At 49.0% G+C, this 19,993-nt stretch overlaps 1 protein-coding gene across 4 annotated transcripts in view; it reads left to right on the top strand.

Annotated features, from left to right (window-relative positions):
• Positions 1-19,993, top strand: part of LOC139817687 (uncharacterized) — a 59,179-nt gene that overhangs the window by 18,225 nt on the left and 20,961 nt on the right. For 2 of the 4 annotated variants that reach the window (XR_011733294.1, XM_071785942.1), the window contains exon 1: positions 6,282-6,718. The exons of 1 other annotated variant lie outside the window; for it this stretch is intronic. The gene's annotated coding sequence lies outside the window, so the exon portion shown is untranslated. Of the gene's footprint in view, positions 1-6,281; positions 6,719-19,993 lie in introns of those variants that run through there. One more of the 4 variants, XM_071785944.1, reaches the window with a different exon arrangement.

The raw sequence follows: 19,993 nt of genomic DNA, 5'->3' as shown, positions 1-19,993 counted from the left end.
ATCCGAAACGATCGTAGCGCAATTTTTTACACAGGACGTAGCAAAATATTCGCCAGTCTTAGATTTATTCACTATTCGATTTAGAGAATCGAAGACACGTACGCTAGTTTATAGAGATCCATTTTAACGAGGCGTTAAAAATTCTCCAGAGACGGTGAGGAATCAGAGTGCTACCGCAAAATTGCTTTCGTGCCGACGCCGAGTTACACTGTGAGGATTTACATACTAAATGTGCGTTTCGCGATGTGTCAGATAAAAGCGAAGGCATGCGATGGTTGAGCGAGGGTCAAGGATCACGGTAGAAGATTTTTCCCCACATTTACCCCGCCGTTCTGCTATTTTATTAAAATTCACCGGTGCTTTTTGATGACTTTTGCCAAGCGGTTTTGTGTTCTTCGTGTTCTCTCATCGTAACGTCCTTCGCAGAACAAGCACCCTTGTTTCGCCCTCTCTTTTTCTCTCTCATCTGGAGAACGAAGCACTCAAACTCGAACGTAGACGAGTGTTCCTTCTCCCGTAACAGTCAACGCGTAACGAGACGGTCTTGTTACATTGCATCTCCTTCGCCAGCGCTAGTTTCTACCCTTTCCTGATAATCGGCGGCCTGCTCTCCCCCACCTACCTCCGGTAGCATCAAAATTGCCGCTGCTCTGCGGCACTCCACGTTCTCCGAGACTTAAGCGCGTACTGTCGGAAATAATGATTATCGAGAACAGTCGCTGCGTTATTATCATGCCTGGTCGCATAGATAACGCGGTCCCACTGGAATGGTTACATCATTATTACAAGAGAACTCCATGATCGCGAATTAGCATGATATCTGGAACTTGAAAGGAAGGATTAGGTAAAAAATAATTAAGCCCGGTTTCGTTATTTTAAATTATTTTGCATAAAGATACAGCTATAGTGAAACATTGTCCGTGAGATTAAAAAATCGCCTCTATTACCGGACCGTGTCCACTTTTCATTATCATTCCCATCTCGCCGGCGCGCATTTTCCTTAATTTATCCCTCGTTCCCGCAACGACGTTTCCTCTGTATGAACGAGAACGAAATGTCGTTTACTGTGGGCGGGATTCGATCAAGGATTGGATCAGGAAACCAGACGAAATTGAACAGCCACGTCTCCGGTGTGCTAACGAAACAGAAGCTGTACGTAAATATCATACTAGTGACAATCGACCGTACATATGGCGCTGGCTGTAACAAAGGAGCAACCAATAATTCTAGGTATTTCTACTTTTTATGAATTAAACAGCACGAGAGAGTCCCGAGTCTCTTATTGTTAGAGCGACTGCTAATGCAGTAATGCAAATGAAAAACGTGTCGTGCCATTCATTGACATTGCGTATCCGTCACGATCTAACGTGCATATAGGAGGAACCTAGAGATACGTCATACATCAGCCCGCGAGGCCGGAATCTACACCCGTGTTCGCATGGCTTCGTTATCTGCTGCCGGGATGTTTGCATACTCGTCTGAATATTGACACACGCGACCTAGCGCCCGTGAGCCTCGTTTGCGATCCGCGGAACAAATCCGATACTACGATACCGTGCTTCATCCGCGACACTCGCCAATTCGCGCGTGATGACGCAATAATTAATCGAATCGTTGACGCGACTCTCGCCTTATTATCGCGCCGTCGAGACTCGGGATGTGAAAGAATAAATAAACGGCGCCCGCGGCGATTCGAAGAGAAGTCGATTTGCGAATGCAGAAAAATGCAAAATCCCATATCGCCGGAACGTCGCCGAGCGACTCGATGGAAATTCGCGGCGGATACTCGTCGATACTTTCGACGCGCGCGTTGCTGCACGCGCACGTACCTTATGTATACATATGCATCAGATCGGAACGGTGAACCGATAGCTGATCCGGGCGATGGGCTAAAGTTCAAGCAGACCGTATGCGGCGATTGATTGAAATTCCGTTTTTCCTTTTTTCTTTCCGAACCTTTTTGCGCCGCGTTCCGCGCTTTCGTGAAAGAGAAAGAGAGAGAAGCTCCGCCGAACCGCGCGAGCGGAATGAGAAACGCGTTAAAGTCCGCAAACGGCTGCGGAGCTTAACGCTCTCCGTGGGTGATCATCGCTTACGATGCCGAATGCGCATCCCCATTACCCCGGCGCGTATGCAGGGATGTTACTAACCGCAAGTAATTTTCGCGGATGGCGGAGCACGATTACCCCCGCATAAAGGGGGTATCTTCCGGGGAGCACGCGTCGTATCCGATGAGCGCGTTTACGGTTACCGTTACGTGGAAAAACCCGATGTTCATTTCTTCGTCCGAAATGCGGTAATGCAATTGCGGTTGGGACGAGAGCGCGGGTTTTCAATTTCCCTAGTCCTCGGGAAGAGTCCTCCTTCCCGCTTCGTTCGATTTGCGGAAATCCTCGTATTCGAATTATCGATCTCTCTTCATCACCGGATGCGGATCCTGCGGAGTTGCGGTATACTCGTTTCTGATATGCGCTGTGCATTCATGTTGCGATTCTCGCGTTCAAATAAGAGCAGTGCGTCGTGCCCTGAAGGCTAATAGGAGCATATTTAGCGAAGGACGGAGAGGCAAGGCAGGAGCGGTGCGCGGAGCGGAGCGAGCGGGGCGGATTCCATGTAATTAGTAGGGCAGACCTGTCAAGGTTGAGGATCACTGCGAGTCTGCATCCATGGAGATGAAAGGGGACTGGCCGTGGCGAGTCAAAGAATCCCCGTGAAACGCCTCTTGTTTCGCTCGTTCGTCATTCCCTTTCCAGGCTGCGATTTTACCTTTCCCGGCGATATTACGTTTCATCTTATTATACAAATTAAAAGAAAAAGAAGAATAGCGACAATCAAGACGACTGCCACGAGAGAGCGTGCGCTTTCATTGTCTGATTTTTCATAAATTATACATCATATCGGGGCAAATATTAAAGCCTCTTCAAGAATGTAATGTTAAACGTAATATCCAACGGGGTGTATTCGGCGAGATATATCTCCCTCGCGTCCGGAATCAATATTCCGACGCAACTTCCGTAAAATGCACCGCCGCGAGAAATATCGAGTATAAGGAAAATCGAGCGTGAGATTACGCGCGTGACTTTACGTGCTACTTTATTAAGAATACATCATCTCCCCCCCGTGGAAAATCGATAAGGGGCCGAAGTTAATCGCCCCGCGACTGAGGATTGAGCCGCGATCGACGTTTAATCTATCAATAATGAAGTTACTCGTTAAAGCGAGTGGTGCGCAATATACATAATCAACGGGACGCGCTCGCCTGGCGCGTTGGCTAATTAAAACAAACACGCCTCTTCGTCTCAGCTGATACAGCCAGTGCTCGGTTACGTATCCGAAATTCTAAGAGACCCATAATTCTAAGAGGCCAAAATTCTAAGAGAACTATATGGCTCCGGGGTATGCTCGTGTGCTATTTTTTAGTATTTTATTTATTTTGAGAGGAACGGGAGTAATAAAAAGTCGCAAAATGCTTTTTAGAATCTAAAAAAAACATTTCGTGATTTTTTTATCCCCCATTCCTCTCAACATAAATGTTAAAAAGCAGCGCATGAGCCAACATACCTCTCGGTCGTCAACGGTCAGGTCGTCGGTATTTTCGGCACGCGATGTGAACTTTATGACCCGCGAGTGTCGCATTAAAGCGCCGCGAAAAACTTATCTCCGCGAAGTTGCAAGAAGCGCCGACCGCGACCGACGGGGCGAATGTTTTTCCGGGACTCCGTTCTCCCTTTATTCGTGAGCTTCGGCGCGAACGCGCATCATCGTACACATGCCCTCGGCTATATTTACGCGCTCGCAGTGACGGAGCGGACCGGTCGCGGCGACGCAGGCTAACATTTCCGCGTCAATGTCGTTTAAAATGCGTTAAACTAATTGCGCCCGGGCCGCGTTATCGTCGAGCTCACCTCTCGCGACTATGGCACCCATCGAAACTCGTTTATCGCCCGCTCGCGCGGAATCGCTCCGGGCCAGAAGGGGGGGGGGGAGTGAGCTTATATTTAGAAACGTGCGTCTGTGGGCGCGTTGCACAATGTCGAACATCGAGAGTGGCCGGAGCGATTAACGGATGAAACGCGATCCCGATAATTTATTTTCTGTCCAAATGATCCCGCCCGGAATCTCGCCGAAGATTCCATCATCAGAGTTCGTATCTGATGCGTCTCGCTGATTTGTATTAATCAAAACTGGGATTATCACTGCTGTTTTACGGCACGCATTTACCTCTCCGATTGTTATCACCGCGCCGCGGTGACGTATCGGAAAATAAAATGCGCGGATGCTCGCGGCAGTTAATTTAACGTTAACGTCATTTTCCGTTCGTTTCGTCGCTGCATTTTCGCGCGCGCGTCCCGTCGAGAAAGGGAGTGAGAGAGAGAGAGAGAGAGAGAGAGAGAGCGAAAACGCGTTTTATCAAACGAAAGGTCAGCCGGTGGAAATTTATAGTAATAATTTCCGGCGTCGAGACGCAAAAGTTGTTAAGCTCGATGAACAATGAGCGTGGGGACGGCGCGGTTGAAGATCTTATTGGAAAAGTTCATAAACTGATTAAGAGGCTCTTTGAAGTTTATCTTAAAGTGGCATTTATAACGGAGATGCTAAATTGCATCGGGGCATCGGACTTAATAACGGCGTACGAATTTATCGAGCGACGGAAGGGGGACACGTCTCTTTCTCGAAAACGTCTTCTTTCGGCTTTGTGTGACACAGTTCGTGTATATTTGGAGTCGATAACTTTTTAATCTCCTCGCGTCACGCTTTTTCGCGAAACGAGCTGCTCTTTCGCGTGAGCGTCTACTGCGCGTCACTCTCGCCCTCGGGACACGTATATTTTGCGCGTGGACAAGAGGGAGGAAATAAAAACAGTCGCTCTCGTCAAGAAGCGGACGAGTCGGGCTTGCGGTATGATAGCGGGTGTTACACCGACGTTATACCCGTCGCCGGCGACGACGATAAATAACATCATCGCATTAACACTGAAAGGCGGCGCGATGCGCCTCTGATAAAATTGCAACGACGAAGACGCGCGGGAAAGAAAGAGTCACGCGTCAGTCGCAGCTCATTTAGCGGCATTATTTCGCGCGGCCGCTCCGCAATTAATTACATCCGATGTGAGAAAAGAGCCAGCGTTTAACTCCAGCGATGGCGTGCCTCGCTGTGGTCTCCGAGGGATCGCGTCGCGCGTTTCTATCTCGACTCGTCGAAATGGGCATGTTTATCAATTGATTGATTTGTCGGTTTGCGCTCGGGCGAATTGTTGAAAAAAAAAGAGAGAGAGAAAGAGACAGGGAAATTTACGCGCAACATGCGCCCCGACGAAATCCCACGATACATCGTGCGGCGATGACTGGTTGTTGCACCCGGCCGGCGATAAATAGCGCCGTGTCGTGACAGAGCGCCGGAGATGTTATTAACGACAATCGATCTAATATTAATCTCGCCCACGTTTTCCGGCGCGGTCCACGGGAGGGAAAAAACGAAGGAGAGCATCTGGTCGCGCGACCTCGCAGGGGACAGTGCTCCGACCGCGTGTCGATTGGCCAGTCACCGGCGGCGCGGAAAAAAAATATATATATTTGTAAATATATATATATATTGTATATGTATACACATATTATATACGCACACACGCGGAGAATTTTCTGCTACTCCCTTAATCGAGACCGAGGTGGGACCGGACCTGAATTGCAAACGGGAGAGGGAGAGAGATATATATGTATATAGTGTATATATCGTCATCGATAGCGAGGGAGTCTATAGCGTGAGGACAGCGGGGCGAGAACGAGACGAATCGGCAAAGGGGAAGAGAGGGAGAACGATGAAGGATGCACTCTCTCTCTGCGCGAGCGCGCGGTCCGTCGCGAGTTGAAGAGAGACGGGTCGAAGGGCGCGATGAAGAGGAACCTACGTTGGTGTCGGTGAGACAGAATCCTCGCTCGTGAGAGAGAGAAAGAGCGAGAGTGTGTGTGTGCGTAAGGGAAACAGACCGACGGATCAGCGACAGCTGAGACCGTGCGGCCGCGAGAGAGAGAAGGAGAGTAGAGGTGCGTTAGTATTCAGTTTCAAACAGCGAGAGAGAGAGAGAGAGAGCCCTGTACAGCGTGGCAATCCGCGAAGCGGAGCAAAGACGCCGAGAGCGGCAACGTGGGAGCTAGACGGAGAGGACAATAGTCGCGAGTGAGTCGAGTGAGTGTGCGTGGGGCGAGGAGTGGGGATGCGGCGGAGGGACGCAAGAGACGGGGCAGGGAGGGCAGCCGCCGGGCGCCATACTGCCGTCGTCCGTTCGTTCCGTACAGTACGCGCCCAGCGGTTAAGGCGGTTTCGTCGCGGTGCCGCCGTCGCCGCCGTCGTCGTCGCGCGGTCGTCGTTCCCTTGCGTTTTCTCCTTCTCGTCCGTCAGTGGTGCCGCGCGGCACATACGTTTTCCTCTCCGTCTCTCTCCTTCTCCCGCCGCGCGCCGACGCGTCGTCGTCACCGCGCGCTCCGGAGCGTCGCCGTCTCGCCCCGGCGTTCCTTTTTTTTTTCACTCCTGCCCGTCAACTCCGGTGCGTTTCCGCACGAGGATATTACACGTAGGGGAGAGTGCGGGGGAGTCGCCGCCGGTGTCTCGCACACAAGCTCTCCAAATCTTTACACGGCAAGGACTCTCGTCGTGCTCTCCGCCATCGTCCGTCGTCATCGCCGTCGCCGTCCCTGGCGGAACACCTGCGCACCGATACGAGGTAAGTGCGATTACACCTGACGGGTGATACGCCGGGCGAGTGAGCGAGCGAGGAGAGCGGGGGGGCAGCGTTAAGGTTAGGTGAGAGAGAGCCGGTTGCGCTCCGGCGGATCGGATTCCGCGACCGGCGACGGTAGAGACTGAGTACTTGAGACTTGAGTATAGACGGCGGTCCAAATCGGAGCAGCGGAGGCCGGCGGCGCGCGTTTCGTCGATCTTGCACGTTGCGCGAGACGTGCCAGACGACCGGGCGTCGCGTCGGGGCGTCGTGTCCCTGGCCGACGCGAGCGCGTCGCTCTTACTTTCGTTTCCGCCGACGCGCTCCAAGTTCTGTTGCTCGGACGGGAGACCGGGGGGAGGGACTCGGCAGATCCGCTCTCGCCGCGAGCAACAAAGAGTCTCCCAACAACGCGACACTTAGCGGTCCGCTTAGCCGAAAGCTAGAGATCCGCGATAGGCGAGTAGAAGCGCCAAGATACCGTAATATTCCTACTTCAAATATGTAAATGCGCGAGGATTGCGAACCGAATCACTGAGAATCAACCGCCTCGACGATTACTTAATTCTTATCATTTAATCCTCGTCATCGCGGGGGGAGGGGCGATTATTGCATCGTCCGAAAGTAACGAGATACAATCTCGGCGCTCCGGTTTCGATTGTTGACCAAAACAACGTCATCAGTCTCTTCGAGCACGAACTTTGACTGCGTTAATCTCTCGATTAAATTAAACGCGGATTACTCGTCATCTCGTATTTGCGATTGTGATGAAAATGCGGCGTGTTATTTTCAAACAGGGGAAACGATAAATGGCAGACGGAAATGTAACCATAGACCGTTCCCCCCGCACGGCGGGGCGCTTTTTGGGGCGCAGATGTTCTCCGTTTGCGCTTTGCCGAGGCTAATTTCGTCGTCGTCGGTGGAATCTCGGCGCGATCGAACGCGTGGGAAGACGAAGGGATCCGGGGCGGGAGGGGGGGTGGGGAGGAGCGGAGAGATTTCGCGGAACTGAGGGCAGAAAGTGAGAGCTGGGTCGGAGAAGAGCGAGTCCGGAGTGTTGGGTCGCTCGGGGCGAATCACGGTGTGCTTGCGGGAGGAGAATGAGATATTCTCCTCGTGCAGCGCGCGAAGCGGATCGGAGGGAACTTCTTGCGTCGGGAGTTCACGCACAAGTTTCGCCATCGCCCATCTCCTCTTCTTTTTCCTTCCCTTCTGAGGAGAAATTAAGAGCCGCGAGGGGAAAAGGCCGGTTATGGTTGACGCTGTTAACGAGTTTCTTCTTTATATCGAATTAATTCGAGCCAGCTGATTTAATTCGAATTCTCTGGTGCATCGCTCGCGAGTATACTTCTCAAAGGAAAAAGAAGAGAGAGAGAGGGGGGGAGGAAGATGAAAAGATACATCGGAAACGTTGGTGTTTATTTTTGCGTGCATTACGCGATGAATATGAAAATTACGGGATTAACAGTGACCCGCCACTAGCTTCAGCGAATTCCCGTTAGCATTAATAGCTGTTTAATTATTAAAACTTGGTATAGCATCATATATCCATTAGGGAAATATATGCATCTGCGTGCATGCGCGGGATGTCTGTCCCGCAATTTACAGCCGAATTATCCGCGATAAAAATGTCAACGTTGGATTATTTATCGTGGCTTTCCGCACAACGTAGTTTCCGCAGCCTCGTAACGAAGCCTCGGGAATTAACGCTCCGTCGAAGCGAAGCTCGTCCGAGATTGCTTTCGAAAAGCTGACGAGCGCGCGCGCGCGAGAGCCGATCTCGTTGCTATTCCCTGGGAAGGCCGTCCCGTCAAAAGGCATTTCTGAACTTCGCAGGGGCCGGTCTTACGTTTATGCCTTATGCCTCATCGATGATGCATAGCTGCAGACGTTCCCGGCGTTTAGGGGCAGGCGACACACGAGAGTCGGTCGCCCCGTCTTACATTACGACCGTTTCCTCTCGCGTTCGCGGCATAAATTTCGAGTTCTGCCTGCATTATGCATGCCGCGCGATGCACGAAATATTACCATAAGCGGTGGCGCACACCGTCGCCGTCGCCGTCGTCGCGCGCGCACGAAGACGAATCGTTTTTCCGCGCTGGAGTTGCAGCAACCGAGCGTATACATTTTTTAATCGCAGCCGAAAATTCGCTCCTCCGTCCGCGTCGACCCGCCGCTGCGAGTGCGTTCCAAGCGCACCCGCGTCCGACCATCTGGTGGAATGCCATAAACTGGACAAAGTTATCGTAGGAAGCATCGTTGCGGCCACCGTTGGCACATTTCTCTGCTCCCGTTCGAAAGTTTAAACAGGCTTTGCGACATTTTATCGTCTCGACTTTGACTAGATTGCTCGGCGAGGAGTTGTGCTTACCTGCGTTGTTTATCTACGGTCTTTGAAGATCCTTCGGAATCCCTCGCGTATCCAGATAACCTTGGAAAAAAAATTAAAAGCTACGAGGAAGAATTGGGACCAGAAATCTCGAGGAAGTCAATTGTGACGAAAAGAAGAGGGATGATGACGCTGTACCCGCTCGAGCGGCCGCTGCCGAGCTGATGCCGATGCGAACGTGTGCTCCTTTTTTCGCTCTGGTCCGAACGATGAAATCGAACTCTTTGTTTGGTCGAAGAAAGAAATTCGTTCGCCCGTCGTCGAACTTTTCTAGCGCGCGCGCGCCAATAGCGAAGTCCGCGTACCCCGCGAACAAAGAACCACTGACGTATCTCCGTGGCAAATCCATTATTCCCGTTCCGCGCGATCTCCCGATAATCGATTTTTATCGTTCGGTAAAACATTCGCGGACATTCTTGTCGATCAAAGCGTTTGCCAATCTGGCAAAACCAATCCCGAATTCCGCTCCTGACGCGCGCGCGATGGCAGGTTTTGCTTAAAATTGCGAAAGAATTATTGTAATTTATATTATATATATATTGATAATGCCGGAAATACCGCGGAGATTACAGTTTTATTAATTCAGAGACTGTTGGGAATTACCGATCAACTGTTTGCATTTATGCGTGTGCACGAACCGAAACGATATCGTGTAATTTGATCGGCTCGTATACCCGCATGAGACGTCATCGTCGATGTAGCTTCTTTACAAAGCCATCAGCCGGATTCGCTCTAATGCCGAGCCCTTCTCCTCCTACGCTCCGTTCGTTATGAACGAGATCCCTGATCTGCTCCCTCACCGCGCTCACTTGAATTCCGTGATAAGATAAAAGCCCCTCGTTCTCTGTGTATCTATTGTTTCACACAAGCATAATCGTTTCTTGAATCATTATACATTGACTTTATTGATTATCTTGTCAAGTCCTTTTGGGATATAGCGAGAGTTTCCCGCCGCTGTATACATCAGTGAGGAAATCTCATTGTGACCTTTTAGGTTTGCTCTAGAAAGCATATCCTGAGGGATACTTATGAAATTTTTACCGCTCGGTGAATCAATCGGTTCGTTTCGTGCCTTCGCGCGACTCCGCCTCGGTTAATTTCGATTTAACCGGAACGATTTTTCGCTTTCCGCGGAAAGACCCTCCGGGCAATATTCTTATCTCCCGCACAATTAACATTAATGAAAAGCCATCGACGTGCAGCCAGCTCTCACGCTCGTTCATTAAGACTCATTAGAGGCATACTGACCTCGCCCGATCCTCCACGAGTTACATGGCGTGGATCCTCTTCTCGCTCCTTCTAGCGCTCGCCATAATATATCATGTCAGATTGGAGGTCCGATCTATGAGAAGACGTCTCTGATCGTGCTCGCGGTTAACCCATGTTCGTAGCGACATGCTGCGAGGAATATCCATTGTCCGATCCAGTTGAACGCGTCGGCAATAATTTATTTCGATCCTCGCTGAACAACCAAAAAGAACATTGTAAAAAGAATGTATTCGTTTAAAAATTATATGTTTTATCCAGTTACATATTTTTTCCTCGAATTGTATGATTATTTTAAAATGTCAGTTATTTAATGCCAATTATTTAAAAATGAAATTCGGTAGCATTGTATATGAAACCCGCGACCCAGTTGGTACATCTTGCGTAATGCATACGTTGCGGAATGTACATTACATGAGCGAAGAAACTTCGTAAAAGTGGCCCGTTTAATTCCGCGAGGAATTACTGGCCTCTGCTCCGAAAACTTTCGTCGCCATAGTGCCACCGTATTCTTTCCACAGCCTGCAGCAACTTTCGAGGAGGCTAATGGCATTTCAGCGGCATTTACCGCTAACGGTGTCCTCTTGATAATGCCGGCCGTCCTAGGCGTTTTACGGAGCGAGTCGCGTATGGAAATTTATCGCACGCTTCAAGTTACGAACGGTGCATCGAGAGAGCCCACCTTCTTCGAGAGCCAGCACGGTATCGCCGAGTGATTGATGCATTTTTTTTTTCATGACGAGCGTCCGCATAGCGTTGCACGCGGTATTCGCACGGCGGTATTTCGCCGGGGAATTTTCAGTATTCAGCGCGCGTATTTTTTTTCCCGCTTCCCTCTTCCGCGCGTATAAAGTAATCGAAATTATTGCTGTATTAATGGAGCGCGGATATACCGCGCATAGGCGGCGAATGTATTTCCGTTCGCGTGTAACTTCCGCACCGATGCTTATCGTCGATATCTTTCCGCCCGGGCGAATCGCCGCGGAATATTTTTCTCCGGGCCGCGATAAAATAATGTTACGTGTTTTTTTTTCTCCCCCTCCCTCTTCCCCCATTTCCGCTCTCCGGAAAAACTTCGCGACCGCGATGGGCGAGAGGCGAGAGGAGGGTTGTAGGACATATTTTTTGCACGCTGTAGCGCCCGCATCCTGGTCACGATTAATTAACCCGACTGGCGGTCGAGCGTGTCCCATTTACGGGCTTAAATGGAAAATGGAACGCGACGGAGGCGGATATTCGTCCCGCGCTGTCAGGCGCGACAACTTGGCGGAAGAAGAATGAATATTCGACAAATGGGAGCCCCGCGGAGCGGAGGAGCCGCGAGAATCGGAAGTCAGGGGCCTCGAAATCGCTCCATTTCCTAAATAACGATGCTTCCGATAATTCCCGTTTACTCGCTTACTCGAAAGATGAGACTCGAGAACGCCAGTGGAATGTTGAAATTGGAAAGGTACAACCTGCCCCGAGCTTGCAGCTTATTTGTACGCGGGCGTCGAATTTCACTAGCGCGCGTTTCTCATTGCAATTCTCTTTTTATTTCTCTTTTTGTTTTTTCTCTCTCTTTCTCTCTCTCTCTCTCTCTCTCTCTCTTCGAAGTATCGGTTTCCGCGTTTGACGGAAGCTACTGATATTGATAAACGAGTATCGATTATCGGATATTGATTAAAGAGTAGAATATTCTTTAAAACGTGATACTAATAAATAAAACATGTATTTCGCATAATCAATTTATTACATAACATATATTAAAGCGCGTATAATAATATGCGAATTAATTAATTTATTTATTGAAAGAACATTGTATTTACTTATGCATGTGTATTTTGCAAATAATGAAGGCACTTCAGTGATTGCATTAATTTATTGTTTTATTAAAATAGCATTTGGAATATGAAAATTATTATTGTTTACGCATTTATCTCTCTCGAGCGTGCGAGAGGCTTCGTCGTTCGCGCTTCAAATTTCAAGAGAGCAAGTAATTACCGTGGTTTCATTACGATAACGTTATATTTATCGCGTTGAAGAACGCACACAAAGTTTTCGAGCGTAAAACACGAAGGGCTTAATGCGATATTACGTGAGATAAAGGTTTGAATAGTCGCCCCGGAGATATACATACCGGAGCTGGTGATATTATCCCAGGCGGTGGCGTTACGATATTTACAGGTGTGGAATAGCGCGCGATATTGTGTGGGAAAACGAAGAAGCAAAGATAGAGCGAAATTACGGAGGAACACAGTAATTTGTTGCAGCTCGTTTTCGTGTGTCATCTCGTGTCCAGTATCTAGAAGATCGACAAGGGAGTTTCGAAGGAAGTCGCACCCACCCTCCCTCATTCCGACTTCCGCTCGCACAAAGGCGACCTTGTTTTTTCTTCGCGCTGCTCGAAAGAAGATGCACGCGCGTATCCCCCACTCGCGTTAAACGTTCCGGCGCAGTGGAGCGCCGAGAGCTTCGTTCGAAGTATCCAAACTCGCGATCGCGAATCTTCTTCTTACGGATTTATTTTCTCCGTGGTATTTCGTCTCGGCAGCGTTTTCCCCAGCGTAAAATTACGAGTCGACGACGGAGATAACATTTCACTCCGGGAGCGAGTGAAATGTGTTAGCCGCGATCCTCGGATGCTCCGTAAATTAAAATTGGAAAATCTCCTCTGCGTCATAGCGAAGTTTTTTTAAACGAGGACGCGGCGGGCGCCGGCTCGTTATCGGACATGATAAAGTTGAAAGGTACATAACAAGGGTGGGTATTGTGCGATGGCTTAATGACGCGAGATAACTAGCAGCCCCATTTACTTGCACTTATTTCACTTATTATAATTCATTAGTTACTTATACGTTTCATATAGAAACGTAAAAAGAAAGAAAAAAATCGGACGGGAACGATATTTCGGCGGATGTTGGCGGATGTCTGCCGAGTAAAAAGTACATGTGGTATTAAGGACGACGGAAAAGGAGAAGAGAACGTGGATATATCTCGTTCGAACGGAGCGTCTTATTTCTTCTTTTCCTTGCCCTTTTCGAAAAATCCGTCACGTCGAACGTAAGCCACCGCCCGTATTTTACGTTTTCCTCTAAATCACACGAGCGAGCCGCGGTAAACGTCGAGCGTATAGCGCGCAATCGCGCGTGCTGTGCCATGCGCATACACGAGAAACGCTCGACGCTCAAAGTGCGTTCATAAAAGAGCGATTGTACGCGCGCGGCGAAACGGTCCGAATTTCGACGGACGGGAAATTCTTCAGCGGAATCACTCCCGATCCGCCAGATTACCGGGATTATTACGGATCCCGCTGGAGCTTGTCATTTCTCCCGGGAAAAACCGGAGAGAGAGCCGGACGAAGCTCTCCAGGAATTTCAATGAGCTCCGCCGGGGACTGATTGTCCTCGATTTTAAACCAGCGTTGACTATCAGGAGCGAAGCAGAAGTAATTTCTATCTTTGCTCGAGTATTTTTAATCTCGGGTCATCCCTGATCGAATTTACGATTGACGCAATTGTTACTAATCTGTCACTGAACGTTACCGAAAAAAAAAACGGACAAAAAAAATGAACTCGCGGTAGCGAGTCTTGCAGCGAGGCAGGTGTGGTGTGCACATCGGAGTCAATTATCACGGCGCTTAGAAATCCATTTCTCTTGCCCTCCCTACAGTTCCTATACCGGCAATACCGCGAGCCGTAGTAGCAATAATTCTCGCCCGAAGCTCGATAAATATATCTCACAACCTCGCGCGCGCGTGCTTCTTCTCCCTCGTAAATCTTTCCGCAAGCGAAATATTGGCATTACTTGTTAAGTCACTCTATCAAGCTGTAATTCTACCGGATGTTTATATGATCGATGAATTCCGATCGTTAAGCGCGCGGGGCATTGGTACACGCAAAACTTCTCATCGTGTCCGCGCTCTAATCAACGCGTTCGCGCGATGCGAACGGAGAATCAAATTCGCTTCCCGATATCAATTATTATCGATAACTAAATTTATACTCGTTTTATTCGCCAATATCCAGGAGAATAAATAACGTTCTTTTTAATATTTAAAAAAAAAAGTAGCGTATCTCGCACCGGGAAATTGATCGTTAAAACGCTTTCAATAGATCTGGGACGCGAGAGATAACTCACAATCGCCATCTCCCGTGGAATAGTTCCTGGAAAATATTTTTTGAGTGGCACACAGCGGAGCGAATATTGATTCACACCAAAACGGGGAGAATGTAATATTGTATGCGCGCCGAATGCGGTGAATGGACTTCTCTCGGTTCTCGCGAAGTTATGAATGAGCTTAGGAGTTGAATGCGTGCGAATGTACGTTAAAGCGACATTTCTACGATGTTTATGATGGGAGCGCGGGGTCTATTAACATAATTCCAACTTACACTGGCAGATTGATGACCGTGGAGGCACGTACATTTTACGGGTTTAGGCATGAACGAAATCTTATCGCCAGTGATAATACGATAAACGTGTAAAAGGTAAACTCACGATAACGGAGCGACGAGTTCCTTACACTTCAGATGAATCATGTAACTATTACGAGACGTAGAAAGAAAAATTTTTTTTTAAGACGGCGCCGTGCGTCGCGGTGAAATATTTTCGGGAGATTTATATACAGTCGTAATTTTTTACGCTAGAAATTTTGGAGAGAGTTGCGAATTCAACTTTCGCACGCACGACACGGGTGTCTCGTACGAGATACACGGTAATGTTTGCATTCTGTTCCGGCGACATGGATGAAATTGGGGGTATCGACATTTCGACGCAGCCAGCCCATGTTAATGAAGAAATTCCTGAGGCGCTGTCGCTCAATCTCTTTGACAGTAACTGACAGCGAGCGGCTGATGTATATTCCGTTGCCGATGAAGGTGGAAATTGCCTTCTCTTTATCATCATTTCTCGCCGAAGTTATCTTCACGCGCATAGGTTGATGAGAAAGGCGGAAAGTAAATTAGGCACGATAATGTATCAAGCGTTATTGCGTTAATTATATGATAATATCAAGTCGCGACGATGTTCACAGAATGAATTTTATTATATGTATAATGTAGATATATATATATTTTTTATATTTACTCGACAGACGTCAATAATTGTCCCGACAAAGTCTATCGGTTTTTCTCCCTCCCTTTTTCTCCTCTCTTCCGTAGGTTTGTTTTATGTAAGCGTTCGCGTTTACGCTTGTCCACCAACGCCTCCCGCCGATATTTCACCCACGCGCGTTTTACCTACGCGCGTGCACGACCACAAAGAAATCGTTAATAGAGTGTGCACGTATTGGAATCGGCCGGATATTTTTCCGGCGCTTTCACGTCGATTGCGTATATACGCGCGCACGCGAAATGCCATGGAGAAACAAAGGTGGTTCCACGCTTCGGAGCCGGTCGATGGGGTTGCGCGGCGAAAATACGGGAGGGCTGCAGGCTGGTTCGATCGGTACGCTCGGTAGGTTTGTTAGCGCGTAAACTTGCCTCTCGGTTCGGTTCACCGCTTGTGATTAAATATCGTCAGTTAGAACGGCATGATGCCTCGTGCATTTATTGAATTTCTGCAACGTTACGCTCTTCGATTGGCGATATCGACTCGCATCGAGTAAAATTCATATTCGTTAAAGTTCTCATAAAATCTATTAAACATGTATTTCACGTGATTCTATATTTAGTTCAAAAAGTGGATTTACACCTAAAAAGAGGCAGGGAAGCGTGTAATGAGTTTTTAAAACTATTCGATGTCTCGTTTTAAAATTGAATCGCTGTCAAACCCGAATTTATTTCCAGATATCATCGCGATGTTGATAAATAAGTACGTCGATTTTTCCACGGTCAAGCTAGGGCAATGGCTTCTGTAACGTGATTCCTACATCGCGCAACCTATAGTTTACGCCCGCCATCACGCTTCTCAATTTCATATCATGAAAGCGACAGAGAGCGAGAGAGAAAGAGAGGCGACGAGTTAGCTCAAAGAAATATAGCTGCCGCGCTCTAATGTTTTTCTTTTCGTTATACCACTCGCAATTTCTCATTGTCAAAGTTTATGAATTTTGCAAGGCTTTTCGCGGCGACACTTCGTTCCGCAGGACGTTCGGAGCTTCCCAAAAAAGTATCTCTCGCGTTGTAAGAGCGTGATCTCTAGTCTCCTAAGAACGATACTGCGGTATATCATTCGTTACGTTTAGACAGAAATAAATAATAATTTCCCGACACGTCCAAAGTATCTCGAATAGAGAAGTAGATTCGACGATACCGTGACTCGCCTCTTAGATAATTCAACGTACAATGATACGCTGCTCAACGGGGGAACGCCGCGTCTGTAGCCTCCGACAACGATATACTCGTTCGATCGGTTCCGCGGCTTTCGTGAAAATTTCACCAGGTTTCCTTCCTCCGTGGATTCCCCCGCGTGCGACCGCATCAAATATGGTACTGTTTCTGAAACATGCACGACGATCGTCCCACTTTTGCCTCTTCCCGCGTTTCTCCTCGCTCGCGCACGTGCGTTCACGAGCGTTTCTTATCTCGCGCGGTGCAGTTTCTCTCCTCTCCGTACCACCGTTCACGCTGGTTGGTCTTGTAGACGAGGTCGCAGGTATACTTCACGGGATACCTGCGTTTTCGGCGCCGAAAGCGTGCAGGCTCCACATAGATTTGAGCGATACGGAAGATTTACCGTCGTTACGGGACATTACGAGCGACGAAAAGTTTACCGAAATACTTACGTGACAGACGTGGGCGATGACGCCATCGTCGTCGTCGACGATGTTGTCAGACGCACTTTTGCGCCGGAACGAGGCCATTAGATCATCACGACTCGGCGAACGATCGGCGACAGCGTTCGTCGTCAATTTTGAACATATAGCTCGACGACATTAGGGGGCGAGGGAGGGAAGGTCGGCATCGCATCTCGGGCGAGCCAATGCTTTTAGCAACGCGCTACGGCATCGTGCGCGCCGCGTCGTTTCGCACACGCCCGGGAGCGAATTTATTTTCGGGGATTGATGCAAACCGGCTGCGCTCTCGCGTCACTCCTCTTCGGCTTAACCGTGGCTGCGGGACAGCCACGTTGCATACATGAGGTCATCGCCTATGGCGATAAAAACAACCGCAGCTATGCATGCACCCAAGGTGGAAGGTAAAAGCCGGGATAGATGGAGGAGGAAGATGGGCGCGCGAGAGGACGAGCAGTGGATGAATCACGACGGGCGATGGCGTATGCGAGAGAGATATCGTGCCGAAGAAATTTCCCCGTAGGCCGCGATCGTGACGGAATTACCAAAACACCTCGTTAGTGGCTGAAAGAAATCGAAGTTGGTGAAATAAAAGAGAGAGATCGGACAAATTAAAATCAGCAAGTTAGAATTTGAGGACGGAATTTCTATAGCTTTTTCCAGCTTAATTCGGCGCTGAGCGAATTAACGCCGGGAGTGTTTTACGCAACCTCGTTACGGCGTTACGCGCACAAAAATTAGCGAGTCTCCGCGACGCTAATACGCGACCACGTGGCGTGTAACTGCGTTTTAGATGGAGCGACTAAATGATAGTGATTAAAGGAGAATCATAGCAAAGTTGTTGCTCAAGTGCAAAAGGAAAGACAACTGGAACATCTGCATTATTACATTATCGTGCTTGGCGGCACACGCCACGGAGATGTGCTTACTCTATTAATAGGTGGACGTACTCTATTACTCTCGATTAAGCCTATTGCCGGGCCAACGGCATTACACCGTAACGCATTCCACTGCGAACTGTGCACGGGCGCTCGTTGCTGTTTGCAAACGTTATAATAATTGGTGCGCTTGTGCAGCGATGCATTTTTGCCTCTTTCTGTCTCTCCTCTTTTTGAATAAATATTAGATCCGCAAATGTGACTTTCATCTGCCGAGTAACGCAATTTTTTTTTCGGAGATATCACAGTTTTTTTTTTTTAAGAGCATTGTTACGTATACACTTTTTATTTTATTATTTACTTTTTTTTGTATTTCGTAACATGTGTTCGCGACAGGGTAAATTATTGTAAATAGAGCTGGTAGATAAGAACCTCGATTAAATATGTATATCATCGTCGGTGCTTTTGGCATCGTGGCAGGTGCGATAATGAATTGATCCTCAGGGAGAATTTGAGTTTTGCGACGTAAATGAGATTACGACGTATTATGCGAATCCCTCCGTAGGCGTAGCCGTGAGAGGAATATCGCCCGGTCGGGCCCGCATGGAACCACAGAAAAGAGAATCACTGACGAGACGCATAAAGGGTCGACAAATGGGAAGGGACATTGGACGCCCCAGGCCTGGATAATCCTTCGAGATGAAGAAAAGAACACGGTCCCCGTATGTCGGGGGAGCGATCCAGCCTCCTCAAATAGGACCTTGGCCCTCGCAGACTTTCCCACATAACACACGCGCACACACGCACGGAGAAATGTTCAATGCCACGTGTAGATATCCGCTGAATGTTCTATTTGTGGATTACGAAATTGGCCGACAGTTTATTTGGTTGGGAACTCTTGCGTCAGCCGGTATCATTATTTTATCAGCCGTAATGAACGCTAATCTGGGACGAAAACTTGGTACCCGAGGAGCGCGTAGGGCACACGCACTTTTCTGCGAAAGTGCGAAACGATCGGGCGGGTCTCCGCTTAACTTTTTTTTCCTTCCTTTTCCCGCTCTTCCCGATGCATGAGATCTCAAGTTCGTGAAAGCAGCGCATTAGCACGTAACACATGTCGGACCTCGGGGCCCGTCCCTCCGTCAAGTTTTTTGTCGGCGACCTGCATTAAATCGCCCGGCTGCGCGGCCTGGCGAGGCCTCCGAGGAAATCGAGTTTGTGTATCTCGCGACTTATATACATCCATGCCGCCGATCGTGCCGGGGCTGAGATTCCGAGAAGAAACACTGCGGCCGTTTGTCCGCGGAGTGCCGGCCGATTGAACGGTAATTATGGCCCGCAATAATTACGTTAATTGCACGACGCTCACCGGGTTCGAGAGAGGGGAGGGAGGGGCCGTTTGCCAAAGCGACGGAGCGGTTATACTTGCCATTCGGTATATATTAAGCTTCGGGGTTTTAAGCGTCGCGGACGAAGGACGATAACGACGACGACGATAACGGCACTTGTTGGGGAGGGACGCGAGGGGGGGGAGCGGGAATTAATAGCGTCGAACGGAGCGGAGCGCGCGCGTACGATTGCCGGGTGCTAATTCACACCGGCAGTCACTCGCCGGTAATTAATGCGACGTATAAAATGAGAAGGGAAGCCGCAACGATGTATAGCGCGATCCGCGTCCCGCGATGCCATCGGGCGTTACATTTATTGGGACTTTTCAAACGAAAACCATCCAGACTGTGCGCCCCGTTGAGCGACATCCCGCGCGTTTGTATACGCGCGTAACTTAATAACGACACGGTAAATAAATCGCCCTACGTAAACCGGCGCCGGTCGACAAACGGGTATTCAAACGCAAACGTCAATGGCGACATTAATTTCGTTTCACGGCGTTCGACGGGTGCTCGTTTTTTTCAATGGCGCTTTGAATTTTTCAACGACATCGCGCTTTTTATTTCGATTTGCGCGTCGATCGACGCGATCGCGACGTGTTAGTACATTTTCACGAGCAGCGCTCTTCAACAGCGGCTCCA

Source organism: Temnothorax longispinosus, chromosome 8 (assembly GCF_030848805.1).
Source record: "Temnothorax longispinosus isolate EJ_2023e chromosome 8, Tlon_JGU_v1, whole genome shotgun sequence".
NCBI classification, from domain to species: Eukaryota; Metazoa; Arthropoda; class Insecta; order Hymenoptera; family Formicidae; genus Temnothorax; species Temnothorax longispinosus.
Note: the sequence above shows the minus strand (reverse complement) of the source record. Positions and strands in the feature narration are given on the sequence as shown.